General features: G+C 48.3%; 1 protein-coding gene across 2 annotated transcripts in view; it reads left to right on the plus strand.

Annotated features, from left to right (window-relative positions):
* Nucleotides 1-1,920: 1,920 nt before the first annotated feature.
* Nucleotides 1,921-19,111, plus strand: part of Gpam (glycerol-3-phosphate acyltransferase, mitochondrial) — a 57,650-nt gene continuing 40,459 nt past the window's right edge. For both annotated transcript variants that reach the window (XM_013111923.3, XM_013111930.3), the window contains exon 1: nucleotides 1,921-2,130. The gene's annotated coding sequence lies outside the window, so the exon portion shown is untranslated. The remainder of the gene's footprint in view (nucleotides 2,131-19,111) is intronic.

The raw sequence follows: 19,111 nt of genomic DNA on the forward strand, positions 1-19,111 counted from the left end.
AAGAGCAAGGAGACGTTGATGTGTGAGGAACCAGGGTAGAAAGGACGGAAAACTTCTGGTTTGAGTTCCTGGATGGGTAGCTTTTGTAAATCACTCAAACTTGCCGGCTTCCCACGGCCAACCCCTTGAGATGGCAAAGTGTCCCTTTGTCTTGCCATGGTTGACAGAGTGGGGAGGGTGTGGAAATGAACGTGTAACCACTGCTGTGTTACCCCGCTTCTGCTGAGGGAAAAGCCCTTCGGTGGCTGCTTCTCTCATCCGCTTCTCCATCTTGTCCCCCTGTGACTTTGAGGGTGAATATCCCTCGATCGTTATTCATAGTTGCAAAATTTCTTTATCAGCGGGCAAGCAGGTTGTAGTATGTTTATAGAGCGGATATTCCTCCCAGTAGAAGCGGAAGGCATTACGCTAAGTGAACGAAGCAATGCGTGGAGGTGACACATTTATGACAGCCTTTCGGGAAAAGTGTTCGGGACAGGAGAATCCACAGAGAATACAAGTAGAGTGTGGTGGCAGGGGTTCTTCTGGGGGAGTTGGGGAAGAGGGAGATGGATGGGAACTGAGTGCTGACGAGAAGAGGCACCTTAAAACTCTCTAGAAGACGGCGTGACCCTCTTTCAGTGTTCAGCTGTGACGTGGCAACATGGTTAAAGGGTTTACGTCTCTGGAGTTGGGGGAAGTTCCCCTGCATTTAGCTTCTGCAGTCAGGTCTCAGGGCTGGCCGGACGACGCAGTGCCCTTATGTAACCCCGGGCCAGCTGAGCCTCCAGAGTACGTCTTCTTTACCATAAGTCTTTTATCTTAAAAGATCAATGCTGCCTTGGAAAGAACGTGTCTGCAATGGCTGGGCAGATGGAGACTCCCCGTCACTTACAAACAGGAAAGCTGACATCAGGAAGGTACCATCCAGTCAAAGTGAGGGAGGAGTGGTACTGTGAACAAGGGAGTCAAGACCATGACAGGGAAGCCCATGGAATCAGCTGACCCGAGCTAGAGAGAGATCACTGAGTCAGGTCGGACAAATGGGGAATCTGCATGACATCAAGCTAGACTCCCTTAATACAGGTGACAGTGGTGTGACTGGGACAATATATGAGGCCACTGGCAGTGGGCTCAAGATCTAACACTAATGCACAAACTGACTTAGTGGAGCCCAGTCTATACTGAGAGATACTTTGCCCAGCCTAGACACAGGGATGTGGGGGTGGAGAGGTTCCTTGGTCCTGCCTCAACAAGATGATGGGGCAGACTTAGAAGACTTCCTACGGGAGGCCTTACCCTCTCCATGGAGCAGGTGGGGGGAGGGGGTGGGGAGTGGAGGGAGTGGGAGGAGAGAAGGGAGGGGGAACTGGGATTGGAATGTAAAAAAAATAAAAAGGCTATTATCGTATGTGGGTGCCATCTCAAAGGGGTGAGCTAAGATCCCCAAGGTGTCTCTGACCTCATCAGCATCGCCAACAGGGAGCTGCATACCCAGTGTCAAACATGCTTGCCCTCTGCTGACCCCATACCATTGCTCAGCTCCACTCAAGTCTCCTTCCCAGCCCCCAAGAGGCAGTGAGAAAGAGCTCTGGCAAGGTGGACAACAGCCAGGCTGGGAGCCTCGAGCTTCGTGCGACCCCTGTGATGCTCAGGGCAGCTGCCCCACTTAGAGAATGGGCTATTGAGCTCAGAGCTTCACTCTCTGGTTAGGAAATCCCCACCAATCGAGACACCCCAACACCCCCCTGTCCTCCCCCCCCCGGCAGTGCAGCATCATTAAATTGTAACAAGCCCTAAAACTGGCTCCAGGAGCTGGGCCTGCCTCCTCTCATGCTCTCAAGCTTGCGATTGGCCGGTTAAGCTCAGCCTAGCAGGCCTTATCTCCTGCTGGTTATTATTTGATGAGAGAGCCTCCCTTTCCCTCTGATGTTGCAAAACCCATCCTGGGAGTGTTGGCTGCCGCCTGAGGTGCTTTCCTGGGGTTACTGCCGTGCGCCCAAAGGCCTCCGGCCTCCAGCCACAGAAATAGGCCCCTGGAGGAGCATTCATCACCCACGCTCCAGGCTGTCTTCTTCTGCAGTCGTGTGGGACAGCTTTGCTAGTCAACTGACTGGAAATAATTCCTCGGATACCACGTCAAGGATACAGGTACTTGAGCAGCTGGGGACATGGGGACCAGTTTCTTGGTACAATGGCTTCAGATGTGGGGATGGGATGAGTCTGGGGAAGAAATGAAGTGGAACACGGAACAAGCAGATGGAGGTGGGGGGGAGCACGTCTAGGAAGAGAGAGCTGAGAACCGCGGACACTCTGGCGGTGTGGAAGAGCAGCACTCTTGGGCGGAAGACGTTTGCAGCTTGGGTGAAGGAAGTGCATGGGGTGTTTTTCTAAGACAGCCGTTGTGCGAATTTGTTTGTTTGCACCTCCCAAGAAATTCTTCTTGAGGTCTGCACACTCTTTGGACGTCTGCCATCTGTCACCCTGGCTCAGAGGAAAAAAAACGCAGTTGCTTTCTCTTGAAACGTCCCTGAATCTGAACGTGCAACTGGGACATGACCTTCAAATGTGCTGTTGAGGGATAAGAATCCAAGGCCTTGTGTCCATATTCAGGCAAAATAAAAGGACAAAGGAGAAGCTCTGAGCTGAGGCACTTCGTGTCCGGCTTAGCTTCCCAGTTTGACTGACATCTGTGGTGTTGGAGTGTCCCAGTGCCATTGTCCTCAGCACAGCGGCATTTTTGAGCTGGCATCTGGTAGAGAGCTCTGTGGTTGACGATCTCCTACAGATGTGGGCTGGGCTCCAGGGCGGATGAAAGACAGGTGAAGGGACCTAATTGTTAGTTCACACCTGGAGGTGGTTGAATGGGAAAGGTTCTTTCATGCTACTTTGGGGTTCTTTTGTTTGTTTGTTTCTTTGAGACAGGGTCTTACTCAGCATCCCTGGCTGGCCTCAGACTCACAGAGATCTGCTTGCCTCTGCCTCCCAAGTGCTGGGATTCAAGGCGTGTGTCACTGTGCCCGGCTACGTTGGGTTTCTTAAGTGCATCCCCAGTGCCCACAGCCTGTCACAGGTGAAGGACTAACCACACAGATAGCCTTTCTTGGTCACTATCTTTATTCCCAGGTGTGCCTCTCCTGTTGTCACAGTTCTTAAATGTTTGGGTCTAGATCGTCTCTACTTTGCTGTCCGTGGCGGAAGGGAAGGTTTTGTAGGCCTCTACTCAGAAGGAGGTCTCTCCTGGCCCTCTACTGTGTGGGTTCCCCAGGAGCTGCTTTTATGGGGCCCCAGTGGCCTTTCTGGGAACAAGTCAGGTCTGAGGGGCTCACCGGAGTGAATCCTGCTCTTCTGTGTCACTGAAGGGGAGTGTGGGGTGGGGCAAGCCACGACAGGGCTTAGCCCCCGGCCTGCTTCTCCGCTGTTTGGGGAACGTTTCCTCTTTCCCATGGCCTGGTTGACCTGGGTTTGCTTCTTCTGCTGGCCTTCTTCTTCAGTCTTTTTCCTCTCTGCTTTGCTAAGTGGATGTCACTGGAGTCCCACAGCCCTCCATGCACAGACCAACCACATCACGTTTAACGCTGTCTGCTCCAAAGCACCCTTGCTCTGCCCCTGATCGTGGGTCAGGTCAAGTTAAAGGGCTACTATGTGGCTTTCTCTCTGCTGAGTTTGCCTACTCTCTCAGCTAGCACGTCAGGAGTCGACGAACTTCCTTTACTGGACTACTGCAGGTTGTCCTGTGATCGCTAGTTTCTGATCTGTTTCTGGTGCCGGATGGGCAGTTCCGCTCGGACACGGAGCAGGCTTAGCATGGTAGCCAGACCCTGGAGCCGCACAGTTGCTGACTTGCGGTACTCTCACTGCTCACAGCGCCTAACCCTGATGGAGAAAACTTCTGTCTGCTCAGCACTCCTAGCGCTCCGCCATTGCCTGGCTCAACCTTCAGACCAAGCTGGCGGAGAAATGTGTCAACACATTTGGGGCGTGAGCAGACTGTAAGTTAAGGAACTCGTGTGAATTTCTGCAGTAGATGTCGATTCTAGAGTCCCACGTTTTCACAGCACAGTGACATGGAGCGGAGGAGAGAAACAGCTGGTGAGGGACAGCAGGCTGAGAGCAGGGGCGCGCAAGGGCCCCACCTGTCCTGTTAGACCCTTCCATGCCTGTGAGCTGAGAGCACTGACTGCGTGTCAGCGTGTGAGCCTGGCCGCGAGGTCATGGTGGTTACGCGGGTACAGACCTCCAGATGAAATGCTCTGGGGTCTGAGCTTCACCCTCTGTCAACATCTGCCTTCCCCGTTAGCCACCCTCCTGCTTCTGTAGATGGCCTTACCCGTCACAGCTCCTTCTACAGACGGAGGGAGATTTCACACTCGGCATTGAAACAAACTAGCTAGCAATGTGAAGGCTGGGTGTCTCATGCACCGTGCTCTGTCCTGATGAATCTCATTGTCTCCTGCACAGAATGAGGATATCGTTCCCCCCCCCCCCCCCGTCATCTCCTACTTCAGAGTAGCATGGATGGGGTACCGTCACCCTGTCCCCCTGTCCCCCTGTGCTTCAGCACGGCCACTGACAAGAGCTGGAGCTGGGGCCACACATCAGGCAGGTCTAGACTCAGCCTGGAACTTTGTCACCCAACGTGCTCATTCTTTGGACCCTTGGCTTTGGACTCACTGCGCCCTGCTGCCTGGCCTCTGGAATATTCCTGTTGGGCAGATAACCTGGCCCTGTCTCCCTCCCTGTCGCTGGAGGATCCCCCATGTAGAGAGAGGGTCCTCAGCCTCCCGTTTCTTCCTTGGCCCATCTCTCTGATGGAGGGGCTGTTTGAGAAGGAGGGACTGGTCCACTGCATTCCCCAGAAGTCCCTGGCCAGCATTTACTTCCTACCTCCCACTCGCAGTGACAAGTACTTCCTTTTTACTCCATCTCAGGGACTGTGTTCCTCCTTCACCCCACATCCTACAGGTACAGCGTGGAGCTGACCTGGGAGCTGAAGATCTGGAGACGGGATCTGGGTCTCCTGATAGTCCACGCGTGCTCCCAAAGCGGCCCATTCGGCCTGCCCCAGGAGTACCATGTGCCTGCATCTTTTATGAACTCAGGCCCGGACATTAGAGACAGCATTTATAAAAGTTGGTTAGCATATTTTCTAGACAAAGCTAGTGACTAGGGAGGCGGCTGGAAGGTTGAATGACAAGGAGACTGCTAGCCTTAGGCCCCTGAACAAAGGTGAAGGATGATTCCTTAACTTTCTCCCACATTTCCTTGTAAGATCTGCTCCCAAGGTCTTTGGCAGCACACCATCTCCCTTTCCTTGCTGGGGCCTCGCTCCTGCCGTTAGCAGTCTGGGGGTCAATCCCTGCCCATTGCTTCCTGGGCACAAGGTGTAAAGGGACCTCCCAGGGACCTGGATGTTTTGGCTACAGATGGCCCAAGGAAACAATTACTGGGAGGATGGACCAGCGCTGTGATTTGAGGCACAGAACAGTCTGCACTTGTGTTCTGGGTTTTAAAAGTCCTCATTGGATTGGATACTGAGAAAGGGACAAAGATGTTAGGCAGGGAAACAGTACACCAAGAGTATTTCCAGAGGCATTTCAGGCGGCACACAATACTCCAAGGCAACCCACGCCTCTCCCTCCACTCAGAAGAAACTGACCATTCCAAGGGGGAGTCCATTGTCAGCATTCTGTTCCCAGAACCCGATCGCCCCACATCATCCAGTTCTTCAATTGCCTGCAGCGTTTCAGATGTGGAATGGGGTTCTGGGTGTCATGCCGGGTGTGACAATGAAAGTACTCTGTCACCAGTCCAGGGGCCTCAGCAGCAGCCTCAGCTGCAGCAGCAGCAGGCCTGGCTTCCTGCTTTCCTGCCTCCTGCTACTGCCTCACTTGATCAGGATGCTTAGCTTTGTCTCCTTCCAGAATGGGGGTGTGGCTGTGTATTGGGCTTCAAGTCCCCTGCCACAAACCAAGGCACTCAAGCCCCCTAAAACAAAATAAAAAAAACACCCCCCAAAAACAAACTACCACCACCAATCCCTTTAGCTGCTATACCTGAGTCTTGAAAGGCCAGACATCCCTTTCCCTGTGACCCTCTCTGTAGAGGAGGGTGGTGGCAGTGCATGGGGACTCTTGAACACCGCTGGCAACACTGTGTATTCTGAATCAATTCCTAATAGCGACTTGGGAGAACTGGGCCTGGGAAAATGGGAGCATCGGCCTTGACAATAGAAACTAGAGGATGAGGCAGCAGCAGAACGCTGGCTCCTTCTCCCTTGGTGCCGCCCCTAACTGGGCCTGTGCAGGGACTCGCAGCAGCTGCTGAGATTGTGTGGACAAGTCCACAAGCACCTCGCAGAGTCCTAATCCCAGCGAACTTCCCTTGAGCCCCATGGGATTATCTTGTTCACTGATGCTTGGGGTGAGCCAGCTGAACAGGGTGGGGTGCCCGCATACCAGGCAGCACGGCGGGCGCCCAGGTAAGCATCACTCTGGGTCCTTAGTACTTTGTTTCTTCAAAGCCCCTTTGGTAGGCCCGCATTCGCATTCCTACCTCTACTTAGTCCTGGACTCAGCAACAAGGCGGAGGCACCCCCACTTACGGAATTCACAGCCCAGAAGAGGGGGAGGTCATTAACAGGAACTGATTGTGACATCGTAATGTGCAGAATGTGACTGTGGAGCAGTGCAGTGTGTTCACAGGGCAAGGCTGTTTCTCGTGTGACTCCTGCTCCCCTCTCTGCCCTTGCCTTGGTGTAGCTTCTTACTAGCCAGACCTCTGAGTCACATCTCCAACCATCTCTCCTGGCTCCTCCACACCCAGAGCCACATACAAAGCAGTGAACTAACAATAAAACTGCACGGTGTGCGCGTGTGTGCATGCGTGCATCATGTGTGTGTGCGTGCATGCGTGCGCTGCAAGTGTGTGCGTGTGTGACTGTATGTATGCATGTGTGTATGTGGGTGTGTGCACGCATGTGTGTGCGTGCATGTGTGTGCACGTGTGCCTGTGTATGCATGTGTGTGTGTATGTGTGCCTGTGTGCATGCATGTGTGTGTGGGGGGTGGGTGTGCACGTGTGTACAGGCGTATGTGTGAGGATGTGCATTGAGGAACGGAGGGTGGTCTCAAGTGTTGTTCAGGAAATATCCACCTAGTTTCTGAGACAAGGTTTATCACGAGGACCTGGGGCCTGTGTCTGCCACCCTAGTGGCAGAATTACAAGTGTGCACCACCACACCCAGCTTCTGACTTGAGTGCTGCCGATAGAACTCAGGACCTCATATGGGGTGGCACACGCCTTTAATCCCAGCATTTGGGAGGCAGAGGCAGGTAGATCTCTGTTTGAGGCCAGCTTGGTCTACAGAGCAAGTTCCAGGACAGCCTCCAAAACAATACAGAGAAACCCTGTCTCGAAAAACCAAAAAAAAAAAAAAAAAAAAAAAAAACAGAACTCAGGTCCTCATATGAGGTAGCAATATTCTACCGACAGCTTATCCCAACCCCCAACTTTCCCTAATTGCAGGTTTTTAATACATATGTACATATCCAATTTAAGGACTTTGTCTTTCTGAGAGTCTGTCTTTCATGCTTGTTGGGGTGGGAAAACATTCTCTTCTTACAGAGGACGGTGTTGGTCCATTGACCGATGTCCCAACCCAAGCAGAGCCACTGGAGTGTGCCTCACAGTGTCTGAGTCCCAGCCTGGCTGAGTGGCAGGGACACAGTTGAATTTTATCACTTCCTAAGATGCTCAGCCAGTATTGTGACAGTCAGGCCCTTAAATAGAATGCACTGTGTCCTTAGTGTCCCAGGCTCCTGTATGTTTAATGCCTTGAGTATCTGCTTTCTGGGCCAAACTCATGAAATTCTAAAAGGGAATTATCCATCTCAGACAGCACTTGCAATGGAAATAAAAACCACTGGCACACCATGTTAGCAGACTGCTCAATGTTTCATTGGTATCAAGATAAAAGGGGTTGTGTTAACCCAGGTTGTCACTTCCTCTTAGATGTGACCTCTTATAGACCATTGTAAAAGCTGCCAGTACCCTGGTCTAGGCTCCTCTGTCCTCCTGCTGAGGCTGGGGAATCATAGGATCATTAGATCTACTCTGCGTACACAAGGGGTCAGAGGGCATCTGGCTACCTCACTATTTTCAGTATGGTCCAGAGCATTGGCAACCCACCCCCCACAAGTCAGTGCTTGAGGGAAACGAGAAAATGCCCACCATGTAACTGAAATTCCAATAATAACAACAGTAGTGTCCAAGTAATTGGCCTGTAGTTGCTTGTTTCCAGGTTAGATGTTGTTTAAAATAAGCAGGTCTTGCTCAGCTTGGATGTTCATCTGATGGGGAAGTCCTGTGTATATGTAAATAAAGCACTGTTGGCCAATAGGGAAGCAAGATAGGTGGGACTAGGAGTTGAGGAGGATTCTGGGAAAGAGAGACACAGGCAGACATCATGTAGCTGCCATAGAAGTAAGAGGTCTGGACCCTTTCTCCCGTAAGAGAAATACTTACATGGGTTAAATACTTAAGTCAGAGATAGCCAGTAAGAAACAAGCAAACGGCCAACAGCTTCATAATTAATATAGTGCCCTGTGTGTTATTTGGGGGTTCAGACAGCACAGCAGGGTCCAAGCAGCTGGCAAGGAAAAGGCTTCACATTCACCCTACATTCATCTGTAAGGTGGGTTTGGCACATTCAACTGCACAGAAAAAGCTCATGCCTGGCAGAGAGCTGCATGGAGTCCCCTCGCTGTCTGCCACATTTCTCCCTTGGGACTCAACACATCTCTTTGCATGTGCCATACATAGCATTATCCCCTGTCTAATGCAATTTACTAATCTGTTTTAGAGATAACTACTTTCTGGAAAGTTTCTACCTTAATCTATGTGACCCTTGACTGCTCCTATTTTTGACTTGCCCGTTTAGCTATTAAAAGTTTCCTTTGCCTTCTTTACTGTGACCGGTCAGCGACACAAGCCCGGGAAGGGGTGGAGTGTGGGGAGCAGGAGGCAGCAACAGCCCGCAGGTGAGTATGACGTTGGGTTGCTGCTTGGTCTGGAGCTGCTGTCTTCTGGGACCTTCCATGGATGCTTATTCCAGAGTTGTCCGGACTGGTGAACAGCAGGCACTGTCCATTTGAGCTCACATAATTGGAGTTGACTTCCCTGGGCTTTCCCCACCGCACTGGATCTCCAGCAACAGCATCTTGCTGACTGCTCAGGGTGTGTGCCTCGAGCACAGGGAGGTATCATCAGCGGTGTTCTTACCGTAGTCGTCCCATCAACCAGGCGTGTGAGCAGAGCAAGGGTCTTTTATTTTGTAGATTAAGAAATTCTAGCATCTCTGTGCTTTGAAAACTTCCCACATGTATACAGTGTATCTTGATCGTACCCCATACTCCTTCCTGCTGACCCACCCACCCTGCATCCCCGCCCTCCTCAACAGAACTATCTCCCTACCAACTACACGGTTTTTTTTTTCAAAATAATTTATAACCCCAGAGTCCTGCTAAGTGCCACCCATATGCAAGTGGGCATGGGGTCCCCTTCTGGGATCCCACACAAAGGAAAGTGATTCACCCTCCCCCAGAGTCACCAACTGCCAATAGCTCCTCGGCCATGGGCAAGGCCTTAGGACTCCTCCTGGCTTAGTGCTGGAATTTTAATTAATTAATTCATTCATTTTGAGACAGGGTCTCACTGTGTGTCTCTAGTTGCTCTGGAATTCATATGTATACTAGAATGACCTGGAACTCACAGAGTGAGTGTTGGGATTAAAGGTGTGTGCCACCACATCTGACTCATGCTGGAAATTAATTAACTAGCGTTACCTCAGGGAGGGGATCTAATTCTCCATCTTAGCAGGAAGGAGAGAATAAGTATTACACATCACATGTTCACACACACAGAGACACGCAGACACATACACAGGCACACACACACCCATACATACATGCCATACAGATAGACCACACACATAACTACACATACCATACACATATCACACATATATTATAGATACATACTATACGCCCCATACACATATAGACCAAACATACCATGTGCAAGTCACACAAGTCATACATGTCACACATACATATACTATCTACACATCAGATATACACACCATATTCACCATATACCACATATGCGCACCATACTACTTACACACAACACACATCATATATATACCATGTGCACACAATACTACCACATATATCACACACACCACATATATATATGCCACATACATACCATGTATACAATATGCATACCACATACATGCACCATAGACACCACATCCACACCACCATACACACCACGTACATATCACACATGTACACCACACACATACCACAGACACATCCAACACATTTCACGCACACATAGACTACACACACACATACCACAGATACATCCAACACATTTCACACACACATAGACTGCACACACACACACACATACACACACACATTACAAAATACGCAATTCTTCCCCAGCACCATCCACTCCCTTTCTGCATACCACATATACTTCATACATACATGTGCATGCTCACATTCACTCTCATGCATTAATTGCCTCTCAATGCAGAGCACCAAGGAGGACAGACCCTTTAAAATCCACCCACAGCTGTGTTGCTGATGCACAGCCAGCGCTGTAAAAACATATCCTTTGTCCCTTGCTCACGCCATCTCAAAGTTCAGCACAGATCCGGGACTGGCAAGCTGGTCTTGTGCTGTGATGCTGACACTCAGGGCTGAGAGCTGAACACAAGCAACGCTCAGCTTCTCAGTGAGGTGGCAAGAGATCCCTCTGGGCTGGTCAGAGCTATGGTCCCCATTTTGCTTGCGACCTGTCATCTATCACCCCAAGTCTGCCTGCTGGGAAATCACCAAAGTGTCCAGGCTCGGTTGGGAGAGGCAGCACCCAGCAGTCACTTCATACGCTCCTTCCTTCGGTGGACGGTGACTCCTGGTGTACACGTGTGTGCAGGTGTTTGAGGGTGTTGGCGTGTGACATCATGTCTCATTACACTGTGAAAGAAACCTTGGCCGAAGGACGTCAGCTGCGTTAGTCTCCATTGTGATCCTGAAGGACAGTTACACTGCAGTGAAGACCATAGTTAAGTACAGTCAAGGGTTCAGCACAGCCCTGTTTCCTGTCACAACCCTGCCTCTGTCTAACCTTCCCAGCTGGCATTTGCCTGCCTGCTGTCTTCCTGTCTAAGAGACTCACCGTGCTTACTTCCTTTCTTACACTCTGCTCCCTGTCGCTGTCTGTCTCTGCCTCTGTGTGTGTGTGGTTAAGTGTAGTTCTGTGTGTTCATGTGTGTGAGAAGGTGTGTGTACATGTAGTCTGTGTGCTCATGTGTGTGTGTGTAGTGTAGTCTGTGTGTTCATGTGTGTGTACATGTAGTCTGTGTGCTCATGCGTGTGAGCAGGTGTGTGTACATATAGTCTGTGTGTTCATGTGTGTGAGCAGGTGTGTGTACGTGTAGTCTGTGTGGTCATGCGTGTGAGCAGGTGTGTGTATGTGTAGTCTGTGTGTTCATGTGTGTGTGTGTGTAGTCTCTGTGTTCAGGCATGTGAGCAGGTGTGTGTATGTGTAGTCTATGTGTTCATGTGTGTGTATGTGTAGTCTCTGTGTTCAGGCATGTGAGCAGGTGTGTGTATGTGTAGTCTGTGTGTTCATGTGTGTGTATGTGTAGTCTCTGTGTTCATGTGTGTGTATGTGTAGTCTGTGTGTTCAGGCATGTGAGCAGGTATGTGTACGTGTAGTCTGTGTGCTCATGCGTGTGAGCAGGTGCATAGCTGAGTGGAAGCTGAATACTGAGTCACATGCTTTTCTCCATTGTTCTTCACCTTGATGCTTGAGACAAGATCCTCTCCCAAACCTGAGTTCACCAACTCATCTAGACTTGCTGGCGGGCACACCCCAGGAACCGTCTCCCCGCCTTCACAGCACTGGGATTGCAGGTGTGTGTTTCAGTTTCTTCCCAGAATTACATGGAATAAGGACTTCATAGACGGATGGTTACTGGTAGCCCCTTGGCCAATTCCTGCCCACCACCTGCTTGGTAAATAAAGTCATGCTGGCACACATCCCCATTGATTTGCCCACGTATTTTCTGTGGTCACTTTCACAAAGCAGGATCGAGCAGTTGTCATGGAGACCACATGGTTAGCAATGCCCACAATATTGACTGTCTGGCTCATTAAAAAATAATGTACTGGCTCATAACTTATAGTATTAGTGTTGGGGTCAGTCACGCTGGCATTCAAGTGGGCTTTGGGTGTCTTGTTAGCTGAGATGTTGGGGAAGGTGCATAACCCCTCTATGACCCCGGCATCTACTCAATGGGGATGACTGCCTACTTTGAGGACGGGGGGGGGGGGGGGAGGATTGAGTGAGACTGTAGACGCCTACACCATGTGCCTGGCACTGAGGAAGTGCTCAGTAGGAGGTAGTGCTGATGGCCATTCACTCCCATATCAAAGCAAGTTTGAGTGTGGATGACCGCCCACCCTTCTGCATGGCAAATGTCTCTCATACTGTAAGCCTCACACACGTAAAGACTGTAGTCTGCCCTCCCTGAGTTTGCACTCTGCTAGGAGCAAGAAAGGTGGTGATCAGGAAAAAGAAAATGACAGGTTAATTTTAGGCGGCGGTAAGTGCTGTAAATAAAACAGAACGGCATAGAATAAAATGACAAGCCCGGGACAGAAAGTGCAAACGGGGCTAAGAGCTAAAAATAAGAATGAATCAGCAATACAAAACACCCGAGAAGGCCCGTTCCTGGCAGGAGGAGTCAGAAACACGGAGGCCCTGAGCCAGAGATGAGCTTAGACTGGTTCCCGCAGAAAGAGGTGGCCGCAGGGACGGTGGCATTGAGGGAGAGGAAGAGGCAAAGGGTACACGAGGAGCAGCAGACAGGGGTGGAAGCAGGGGCGAGCCTGTGCCCTGGGGAAGGGGTTCAGCTCAGCATCAGGGAGATCTGAGACACAGCGAAAGCCCGCCTGTGGCCTCTTTCTTCGTCCTTTGTAGGAAGAGGTGTTCCTCCTTGATGCTGGCATTGGTCACCACTGGAACCAGGAGTGAGCACAGGAAGGAGCAGGCCCCCGTCTCTTTTGTGAAAATCCCCTCACTCCAGCCTGCTGAGCTCAACCATCTCCTGGGGCCTTTTTCCACACAGGGCCCTAACCTACCTGACAGATCTTTAGGCCGACGCCAGTAACTCTTTGAAATCACTCTTTATCGGGGATCTCGGTGCTTCTCCAGGTGGAGCACTTAAATGACATGTCAGTGAATGTAGTCTCAAGAGCTCCAGCAACAGAAGACCACCAGATAAGCATTTATGGCTCTGGTCCCCATGATTAGCATTTCTCTTTTGTCTGAATTGCTGGGTGGGCGTGAAGGGCCTACGTGATGATGATATTTTACCTGTTTGAAGCTTTGTGAAAGCCCCAGATACCATCAGCTACCCCAGCTGCCCCCACAACAGCTAATAATAGCCACGTAGTAGCCACAGTCATGGAGTGCAACTATATACCCCAGTTGGTAGTGACAGTGTGCTCTTAGATTGCCTACTGTATCAATTACTTTTCTTGTTGCCATGACAAAAATCCCTGACGGGAGCAGCTCACAGAGACAGGGGCCATTTAGGCTCACAGTTCCAGAAGGTGCCATTCACCCTGGGGGAGCATGTGCGGTGTCTTCAGGGGCTCACTCCGGGGTGGCAGCAGTGGTGGGACAGCTCATTCACATCTTAGTGGACCAGGAAATGGAAATCTCAGTGGTAGAATGAGGCTGGGCTAGAAATCTGAAGCCCCTTCCAGTGGCTTACATCTAACAGCTAGGCCCTATGTGCTAATGGTTCCAGAACATTCTCCAAAGCATCCCCAGCTGGGACCAAGTGTTTGAACACACGGCTCTTGTAAACGGAGGCGGAGCTTTCACATATGGGACTGCACAGACCCAAACAACCACAAAGAGACTTAATAATAATTATAAAGGCTCAGCTGGTAGCTCAGGCTTATTACTAACTAGCTCTTACACTTAACCCATTTCTATTAATCTATGTATTGCCACGTGGCTGTGGCGTCTACCAGTCTGCTTGTGTCTCTCTCTTTCTCCACTGCTACTCATCCCAGTCCTCAGTTTGATTGTTCTGTCTAATGCTATCCTGATTGTCTAATGCTATCCTGATTGTCTATTGATCAAACAGCCCCTTATTATCAACCAATGAAAGCAACGCGTATTAACAGTGCACAAAAGTGCTATCCCACAGCAGACCCTGTGAGGGACAATTCATATTCCAGCCATAGTCCCTACTTTCTAATTTAGATTACTCCTCTTCTTTTTTATCTTCATCCTCCTCCTCCATCATCTTCATCATCCTCAAAAAACCCTTTATTGAAGTATTTAATGACCTTTGTGTCACTATAACAAAACCCAAGGCAGGCTGATTTTACAAACAGGTCTATATATTACAAAAGAGGTCTATATAGTCAGAATTCTGGGGGTGTAAGGCTGAGGGACCACGTATGGTGATGGCATTCTTGCTGGCAGAGATCTGTGGCATCACAGGGCAAGAAACATGGAGGCCATGTGTGTATCTGTAATTCCTTCCTACTTGTCTCAAAAGTGTCAGGACCCAAGCGTGGGCTCCCCTTCTTGTTGCTGTACATAACCCCAATCACTTCTGAGAGGTCCCACTTCTAGATATCATACTTGGACTAAGTTCCTGTTCTTATTACCGTTCACACGTGACTCTGCTGATTAAGCTTCTGTGTGAGGGCTGGGATAACAGCAGCTCCGTGGTAAAGCACTTGCCCAGGATGTCCAAAGGCCTGGGTTTAAGCCCAGGATAGCTCCTCTCTGTCTCTGTCTTTCTCTCTGTGTCTCTGTCTCTGTCTCTCTGTCTCTGTCTCTGTCTCTGTGTCTCTGTCTCTGTCTCTCTCTCACACACACACACACAACATATCCTATATTAGAAGTATTGTGCAAATGTGTGTTTCAAGAAAACACATCTTGCTGCTGGGAGGTGGTGGCGCATGTCTTTAGTCCCAGCACTTGGGAGGCAGAGACAGGCGGATCTCTGTGAGTTTGAGGCCAGCCTGGTCCATTGAGTGAGTTTCCGGACAGCCTCCAAAGCTACAGAGATAAGCCTGTCTTGAAAAGAAAGAAAGAAAACACATCTTTGCCTCACATATGTAGCTGTCTTACTTATTCATTCTTTCACTCATTTATTTAGTTATTTGCTTATTTATTTTTAATTTCAAGGCAGAGCCTTGTGTAGCCCAGGCTGGCCTCAAGCGGAGACTGGCCTTGAACTGCTGATCCTCTTGGCCCCACCTCCTAAGGGCTGGATTTCTGGAATGTGTCACCATACCCAACTGTGTAGCAGTTTTTGGTGGTGAGAGTGTTTAAAAATCTACTCTCTCAGCAATTTTCAGAAATATCATCTCCCATTGCTTGTCTCCTCTGCCAGCCTGGGTCACTACTATTATACTCCCTGCTTCTCTTTGAGAACAACATGGTCATAGTTAATGCCAACTTGAAGTTATAGAGTATTTTATTTTTAGTGCCTGGTTTATGATGCTTACTATAGTACATTCCAGGTTCACAATTGTCTTGACAAATCATGGGATTTCTTTTCTTTTTTAAAAGCTGATTAGTTTTCTTTGTGTGTGTTTTATATATTCATCCATCAGTAGGTGTTTTAGGTTGATTCTATATTTTGGCTGTTGTGAATAATACTTTAATAAACTCTCTTCAACACACTGATTTCATTTTCTGTGGATTTACAACCAGAAGTAGGGTGGGTCATTTTGTAGTCCTGTTTGTAAAAATTTAAAGGAACCTAACACTGTTTTGCATGATAGTCCTACAATAGATACATATTCTAAAGCACAGGGCCCATCAATGACCTTAGAAATGTTTGTGAACTGGCTAAGAAGAAATGTAAGCATTGACACACTTATTTTTCCAGAGGGAATGCTTGAAATTCCATGGGATCAAGCTCGTTACTTTGATGTCACAATGTTATGAACTATTGCTTTACAAACTCTGTCAATAGTATGGTTGCCACCCCTACAAGCGAAGCCTCTAAGATAAGGAAGCTTATAGTTATCAACTAGCATCCCTGAAAGCAACTGGGACTGATTCCTGGGTTACTTTTCCAGTTCTTCTAAAGGTACAACACAGTTATCTGTTATGAATCAGAGTCTGTCTCAGAGATTTATATTTTTCTTAGACAAGGTCTTGTTATACAGCTTAGGCTGCCCTCATACTTACTAATTCTTCTACTTCAACCTCCTGAGTGTTTGAATTATATGTATGATGTCTTTTAACTCTAAACCTTTGTCAAAGTTTAAAGTAAGCACTATTACAAGCTTTGTTAGACAGATGCAAAAAAGGGGGAATAAATGAGGGAGTGAGAGACGGAACATTGACAGTTATATGATAGATGATGATAGGGAATTAAAAACAAATTGCATAATTGCATTTACATCCACATTCCTTCCCTAAATATGGATTTGTGGTTGGTCAGGCTTAAGTATGTGTTCAGAATAATTATACTTTTGCATTTACATCCACATTCCTTCCCTAAATATGGATTTGTGGTTGGTCAGGCTTAAGTATGTGTTCAGAATAATTATACTTTTGCATTTACATCCACATTCCTTCCCTAAATATGGATTTGTGGTTGGTCAGGCTTAAGTATGTGTTCAGAATAATTATACTTTTGGACATATCCGAGCAGCAGCTATGCCTTGCTGTAATCCCAAAGCAATTCCTAACTAATAACAGGATACATATATGTGCCACCATGGTTTTAGGATAATAAAAGTTTGCCAGTCCTATGTTGAGGGCAGGCAATTGATTGTTCTGCTTAATTACAGTTTGTCTGAGAGTCACTCTGGCTAAACACATAGGGTTAATTAGCTACACAGGACATTTTATTTTAGGTAGGATTATCATTATTTAAGATTCACATAGTGTACATGGGCTTGGCTCAACTCTGTAGAGCTAAGAATCAAGGAAGTCTTATCTCTGAGAAGACAAAATTCCCTTCATTCCAGCATTCGATCAATTGCCGAGGCTTTAGATAATCATTAATTCTTGGTCTGGATTGTATTTGTTTAGTAGTTAATGAGCAAGTGACCTAGAGATTTAGGTGGACTACTCTAAACACTTCACTTATAAATAACCCAGAGAAAAACCAACCTCACTGGTATTGACATTTACTTACCTATCTGTTGACTGAAGTTCCTAGGAATTCTACGATACGTGTGTGTAATCTACACATGGACGTGCAGCAGGAGCTCATGAACAGAACTGATCACACCCTTCAAATAGAGTAACCGTAGTGTCCTTGATAAATGGGGGCATGCTGTGTCACAAACAGAGAAACATGTGCAGAGGCATGGATGTACTCTTTGCCCTCAGTGACAAGCTGGTTTCACCATTCAGCTAACTCGTAGGGTAACAAGAGCAGATGGAGAGGGAGCTGCAGCCTTGGATTCACCTGTGACTTTGGAAAATGAAAACCCATTCCCCAGAGTCTGTGTTATGAGATGGCTTTTTAACATGACAAGTGACTGTCGAGCTAGATTTGATTAAAGCCATACTCAACTGAATTTTGTATGTACATTTTCCTTTGTGTTTGATTTATGTAATGAGGTGGACATACTCATCACTTTGAGTGACAGGTTGGCTGATGATTAACTCTTTATTTGGAAACCATTTCTTTGGGAAATTTGTGAGTTAAAAAAACCAAAGACATTTGGATAGAGGATGTTTCTGATGCCCAAGTGAATACATTTCCTGAAAGAAAATCTTTGAGCCTTTTTATGTCTTTGGAAGTAATAAAACCAAATTTTCTCAGAAGTATGCTAAAAAAAATAGGGTGTTGATTAAACTTGGTTGATCTTTTTCTCAATTAGACTTAATGAGTGGAGTCCTAGTTTTCTTTGAACTCATTAGAAACAGAAAACATGCCAAGTAGTTCTGACCTTAGGGTTTCTACTGCTGTGAAGAGACACTATGACCACAGCAATGTTTATATAAGAAAACATTTAATTGAGGCTGGCTTACAGTTTCAAAGGTTTAGTCCATCATTTCATGGCGGCGTGCAGGCAGAGGTGATGCTGGAGAAGGAGCTGAGAGTTCTACATCTTGGTCTGCAGGCAGCAGAAGCAGCTGTGTGGCAAGGTGGGTGTAGCTTGAGCATGGAGACCTCAAAGCCCGCCCCCACAGTGACAGATGTCATCCAACAATGTAGTATCCACTCCAACAAGGCCACACCTCCAAGTGTGCTACTCCCTATGGGGCCATCTTCTCTCAAACCATTACACCTTCCTTTTCATGAAAGTTCCTTCCTTTGACAGGCTGACACTAAGAGGAAGGATAGCGAGAAGACCATTTCTGGCCACTTCTTGTTCTTCCTTTTAAATATTTGAAACGTTCTTTCAGGGTTATTGGGCAGAGGCGTGTCTAGCTCTCATCTTCAACTTGGCTTTTATTCACGGCGGTGATATTCTAGTCCAGTGGCTCTCAACTTGTGGCTTGAGACCCCCATGGCAAACCATTATCTCCAAAAGTATTTACACCACAGTTCACAATAGTAGTAAAAGCACTGTGAAGAACTATCAAGAGAAAACATTTTACGGTTGGGGGCACCACTACATGAGGAACTGCATTAAAGGGTTGTGGCATTAGGAGGTCGAGAACCTCCGTTCTGGTCCATGACCCTCATGTAGTCGCTCACTACTCCCTTTTGCGCTTATATTGTTTCCTTCACGCTGACCCAGATGTGGGTGCGGTGTGGAGCGGACAGGAAATCCATGGTCATTTCCCCCTCCGTTGTCATAAGAAACAGTGTGCTCAGGCAAGCGCACCTGTGTCTTTCTTGGGGGAACTGAAAGAACGTGCATCAGTTGTTTTTCCGTTGCTGTGGTGAAACACCACAGCTGAGGCAGCTTACAGAAGACCAGGTTTGTTTGGGGTTGAGATTCCAGAGGGATACGAGTCCGTCATGGTGAGATGGCAGCCAGAGCGGGAAGCTGAGAGCTTGCATCCTCCACCACAGCCATGACGCTGAGTGAGTGAA

This window comes from Mesocricetus auratus, unplaced genomic scaffold (assembly GCF_017639785.1).
Source record: "Mesocricetus auratus isolate SY011 unplaced genomic scaffold, BCM_Maur_2.0 Super-Scaffold_4256, whole genome shotgun sequence".
Taxonomy (NCBI): Eukaryota; Metazoa; Chordata; class Mammalia; order Rodentia; family Cricetidae; genus Mesocricetus; species Mesocricetus auratus.